Source organism: Anneissia japonica, unplaced genomic scaffold, assembly GCF_011630105.1.
Source record: "Anneissia japonica isolate Jap-2015-1 unplaced genomic scaffold, ASM1163010v1 scaffold1489_len2284818_cov182, whole genome shotgun sequence".
Taxonomy (NCBI): domain Eukaryota; kingdom Metazoa; phylum Echinodermata; class Crinoidea; order Comatulida; family Comatulidae; genus Anneissia; species Anneissia japonica.
Window position 1 is genome coordinate 2,279,049 of NW_022698455.1, and position 6,183 is coordinate 2,285,231.

Consider the following 6,183-nt stretch of genomic DNA (forward strand, 5'->3'; position numbering starts at 1 on the left):
AATTAATTCTATCTATTAATTCAAGACATGAATATATTTAACAGATATCAACACCATATATGGTAATATGCATGTATACTTATTGTTGGCTCTTCTTCGGTTTCGAATTGCGTTTCTCTATGGCAAAGCTCTAGAAAGCTTTGTCATCTTTTTAACAGATCAACGGTAGATACAGTAATCAAAAAGGTACAGCAGCCCAATTGTACAACCACTCGCGTTAAACATTTGAAAGCCTGTTCATTAGTATACAATCTAATATCTCACCCACAGGCACAGTATGGGATGCTTTGTAATTAAGGTTGCATTATGCGGCTTCGAGAATAAAGACATGAAGATTGATTCCAGAACCTAGACAGTGAAGGCGGGAATCCTAACAACTACTAGGCTTAGTAGGCCTACTATATAACTTATACTTTTCATTTAATGAATGGGAAAGACTCGATAATTAACAGAATGGCCATTAATCAATAGTAAAATATGATAGTAGGTATAAAATAAATATCAGATATTTGTTGCGTCAGAACAAATTTGAGCATATCTTTTGGCCCATAAACCTTTAGCAGTAGTAATGTATATGTCAGCATGTGAATCGAACCCACAACCGTCAGATTTATTGTCATTTGTGTGGTACGATACCAGAAAACCATAGGTCACACTATATTTAAATTTATGGATTCATCAATTCATTAATTCGTTCATTCATGTATTAAGTCATTTATTATATTCATTCATCCAACTATTCATTCATTCATTCATTCATTTATTCATGCATGCATGTACTCTGGTAATGTCATTCTACCATACCCGTTTCTATAAAGCGCCACTTTAGACTCTCAATAAGCCTAGACATTATAAAGTAGCGTTCTGACTGCATTCTAACGTCATTTATTACCTTTGTTGATCAGAGGCACCTGTAGGCCTACTACAAGAGCAGACCTAAGCACTTGTGTATGCCATTAAATGTTACTTTAAACATTAATTTGAATATACGTCAATGTATTTGAAACGGGAGTTAATAATGTTTAAATAATGATTCATCAAAAATATGGCCAAGACGAACGAGACCCGGTACGGTATGTCTCACTCTGCAGGCCTACCGTGAGCCTAAAATGGAGGGAAATTATCATTAAATATGATAATAATATCTTGCGGTAGGCCCCTTAATATTGAAATAATCATAGTTCAAATAATTATTGTATACAGATTATAAACAGTAGCGACATCATAATAGTTATACACAGTGATACACAAATCTGGCTAGCGTTTTCTCAAATGTAGGCCTATCTCTCTTTGCGGAGAATAATGGAATGTGTATTTGCACGGCTTTATAACCTTTCACGTGAACATATAATGCATGTGGATATTGCTAACTGGCTTGCAGAGTACTAATAGATTGCCGTATTTACTTTACTCTTAAACCATCAATACAAACCCAGTTGGACACTAAAGTTATATCAATTCCATAAAGACATTTCAAAGAAGAGTTATTTATTAAACAGTAAAAAAAGTGTGAATGTGTTACGTTTATGTTTTTTTTCTGAAAGAATATATAAGTCTGGTTTCCATGAAATCGCTACACTGCAATCGTTGTACTGCATATGAGCAGTCCCCGACGCTGTCGGTGATAGCGCGTAGTGATTTATTGAAATCAAGCTATGCGTAGCACAGGATGAAAAACGAGGATAGATATTGCAACGGTGTGTAATACACATAATTAGTTTAAAAGATAATATGAATTGTTAAGGGTTGTTCTATTAGAAGAAATTCTCTATGATGTTATAATTTAGTTTATTTCGTGGGTTACTGTATTTATTTCGTGAAGTTTGCTCAGTACCATGCTATAATTGAGCTTTCAGAAGTTTCAATCAAACTTGGCAACGGACGAATCAGAACAGATCTAGAAAGACTTGTCCCACACAGTGGTGGCACCAAGATTTGCCCGACGGGGAGTCCGAGGTCCCCGACGGGGGCCGATGACCCCGGCGAAAAGAAAAAGTGAGAGTGGTCACTCATAATCTCTCGAAAGTGTTCGAAGCCTAAAAAAAAAAAAACACGTGACAATATAAGGGGTTTCAAAGGCTTATTTAATCGATTTTGGAGTCTGCTAATATGTAGAAAATATATATAATTTTTTTTTCTCCCCGAAGAATTGTGGGTTTTCTTCCCAACGGGGTCCTGGCGCCACCCCTGGTCCCACAAACACTCATGCTTTGTCCCACAAACGCACGAGTGTACGCGCGTTAACCTATCGTTTTGTATGTGCCACTTAACATAATCCAAGGAACGAGGCTTAGTAGAATGGTAAAATTCAATTCCGCATATGTATACTACCACTCTATTGTACTCTTGTTTTTTGTTTGTTTGGTTTTTTTTTTTCAAGAATAATAATAGACCTAATAAGGTGCTAGGCTTAGGCAATATCCATCTGATATCAGAGACGCAGATGGATCATCCATTGGATTGGATCAGAAAGATGGCAAATATATGCTTAGATCCAGGGAGGTATGCAAACTAGATGTTGCATGTGAATCAGAGGGACTATAGATGCAAACGTAGGCCTATTAGGCCTACATCTAGGCCTACTATTCTTTGACACGGACTGGTTTGGATGGAACAGCTTGGATGAATAAAGCAAATGGGCTGCTAAATTCAACAAGCCTAGTACTTCTGAATCAGGTTGACAGATGAACGGTTTCAATTAAAAGTAATAACATCAGACAACACGCACTTTTAAACAAAAACATTCATTGGTCACGAAGTGCACTATTAAACATACCGCAATGAGGTTATTTCAATGAGTGGTCTTAAACATCAAGCACCACCACTACAAAAGCACGTTCTGCAAGTGTCACATAAAGACACGTCTAAGTGACGTCATTAATCAGAGGTTCGACATCAATTGCCATCGTAATAACCATATTTGTTCCCTCTGCAGTAATATTAGCTATATTGCCAAACGTGATGGTCAAAGTGATAAGCATAGGCCTATGCCATAAAACTTTGATTACTTAATGTATTCAATAATATTACTGTTACCGTCATGTCATGCGGTACCGTATACAAGCTGAACAGTATTATTATTATTATTATTATTATTATTATTATTATTATTATTATTATTATTATTATTATTATTGTATATAGGCCTTATTATGACAAAATAATCAATATGATCGACACATATGACCACTCGAAGCACTGACAAACACCCTGACACACCACAAACAACAAACCCCACAAACCACGTAATGACAAACTGTACGCCACTGACTTTGCCATTATATTCACAGTACAGAAGGACCTGAGTTGTCTAGTTAAGATATGTACTGTTGCTTTCATAACATTTACACATTTTAAAGTCTAATAATAACAATATAGTCAAGTAATACATATAGCACACATCACATTTATTCAGAAAATAAAAACATATCTGTACCGTATATATAATTATGATGGTATAAATTTGCTGTAGACCACGTAAAGAAATGTGTTGAGAAGCAAAGTTTTCTACAACAGCACTGTACGTGCAACTACTTTTGTTTATTCACCATTCGAACATTAAACAATATTATGAATATGCCTATCCGTATCATATTATATAGGCCTATATCTGAGGAACGTAACTCGGGTTGGTAAATTCAATTATTGACTGTCGTAGGCCTACTTTATAGTATTGGATATATCGAATTATTTAATTATTAGGCTAAATTTTATTGATCTAATGGCATAATTGTTCTAATTCTAAATCATTAGTATAATTAATTATTAACCATCCCATAATATTGAGACCAATTAAATGTTTATAATTACCATATGTGTAATTACCCCTATCGCCATGCTTTTACGCTTTTAACGCCAGACAAGCCTGGGTAACGTAACTCTACTCCCCATCCAAGAGGTAGGCCTACAGGTAGAATTTCTCATTTATAATTTTTATAATTGCAGACGGTGAAGACACATAATATGCATACAATACCGTCAGTGGTATCGCTTTTTGGGTCCAGGGGACAGCCTCCTCACCACACCCTTCTGGAGAGTACTATTTTCTCTATGCAAAATCTTGGTGGAACATTTTCCATGTAATTTTTTTACAGATATTGAGACTCTAAATCGATTTAAATAGGTCTTAAAATCTCAACAATGTTGGAGCTCTCAGGGGGTCCACCCCCTCCTGATCCCTCTGAGGAGTTCTAAATGACTTTGACTCCGACAACTAACACTCAATTTGTCTTTGTTCAAATCTAAGCGCGGCACAGTTATTGCCGTACAGAATTGGCCAACTATGAGCACGGGGGAGGGGGGATGGAGGGAGAAGGTTTAGGCCTACGTTTCCGATTAACCAACTCTGCTACTTTCATATTATATAATGATGAGATGAATGTACAGTCTTTCCAAATAGCATACCTAATGTGAACGGCAGTAAACCAACGTCCTGGGGCTAGACTTATATTACATTATCGTAATAAGCGTAAAAACTAATGATTAGGTGGGTACGTTTCCTATTTGAATGAGGCAAGGATGCGAAATCATCTATCTATAGCGTTGATACGAGGTTGAACTTCTACCCTATTATTGATTAAATATGGCGTTCACGTCTAGTTTTTCATCTGCAGTTAAATGCCATCATTTTACACTTATTAATGAAATTCCAATTATATCTAACAGCTGTATTGGTTCACCTCATATTATTTTTGAACCACTAAAGAGTTTGGTTCAAATCCCCAAGGCATGGTCTGATCAAATACACAGTCGCCTAAGTGCATATTGTCAGTGTGTGTATTCACTGCCTCAATGGTCCTCTCTACACGTTGCATATACAGGACACCTATATCAAATGTAGGTCTGTCTCTTATACACATCTAGATGTGTATAAGAGACAGCCACTCTTATCAATGAAATTGATGCAATTAATGCTATTCCACGTATGCCTCGGTTATAGAATGGTTGACAGACATGACAGTACTGCAAGACACTTTGACTTAATTGAGACATTGAATTTTATTGGTACGAAATTTTCGGTTTGTTAGTTGAAGGGACGGAAATAAATTATCAAATTATTAAAAACACGTATTTTGAGACATAAGTGTCTACAGGTTTTAACCAAATTTTCAGCAGCTCCTGTACTGTCTTCTTCAGCGTATGACCTTTAAATTCAATTTAAATTAATCTCCTTGTATGTTTAATATCTACGTCACGCTTTTCTCTATTTAAGTTCTATCTACAAGCTATTAATTTAAAGATCCGCCTACCCCAACCCCCACTTTTTTTTAAATTTTTCCCGCAATTAAACATTGATTCTCCTTTAATCTTATGATTCTTATTACTATATTTGATTACCGTTATACTCCGAATATGTTGTTGATATATTTTACTGGTGTTCATAGCTTAAAGTTCATTGAACTTTGTATTGATCCATCCACACACAGGCCTATCATACTTTCACATACACTTTTTACATTCATAATAATGAATATAATATATAGATTTATTTTATGTTGGAATTACTGACTCCTGAGTCATAGTGACTTTTGTCGCTTTAGTTTTTCCTGACCATTTGTTTTACTGTTTCTTCTAATTCTTGTATTGTTTTTTTTCGTCGAATAAATAAATGAAATGAAATGAAATAATTATTGAATGAAACATGAATTGTCATCCTTAATATTTAGTTTAAAATACTGTTATACCATTACCTGTTCATTTTATTAAGAACGAAATTTATTTTGAAAATGTACTATCTATGTGTGGAAAAATTACAATACACAAACGTGTATTTCAGATCGTTCGCTGCTTGGTTTTCGATTACATTATAATGTATACAGATAAATAGTAACAAACCACATTGCTAACATGTGGTCTCTACTCACTATGTTATGACAATCTACATGTTATGTCATTAATCAAAATAAAGTAAACTTTACCGTAACTACCTCGCCTTCTAATAATTTTCCCAGGGTATCGACGTCACTAAGAACTGATGACGATGATGGCATTAGTAACCTGGATCTTACAGGAGCATATACGATTTGCTGGCTACATGGCTGTGCTGTATTTACTCACATTATCATATGTGCAATGCCTTCCTACAACATCGAGTCTAACACAAGGTATCGAGTAGGCCTACTGTAGTGACTTTGCTATTTTGCTTCTCGTTTTGGCACTAATTCCCCTGCGACGCCCCCCCCC

General features: G+C 35.5%; 1 long non-coding RNA gene across 1 annotated transcript in view; it reads left to right on the forward strand.

Moving 5' to 3' along the window:
- LOC117102535 overlaps positions 1–6,183 on the forward strand; it is a 9,621-nt gene that overhangs the window by 829 nt on the left and 2,609 nt on the right. Inside the window, exon 2 of the long non-coding RNA XR_004444439.1 lies at positions 5,952–6,104. This is a non-coding gene — a long non-coding RNA (uncharacterized LOC117102535). The remainder of the gene's footprint in view (positions 1–5,951; positions 6,105–6,183) is intronic.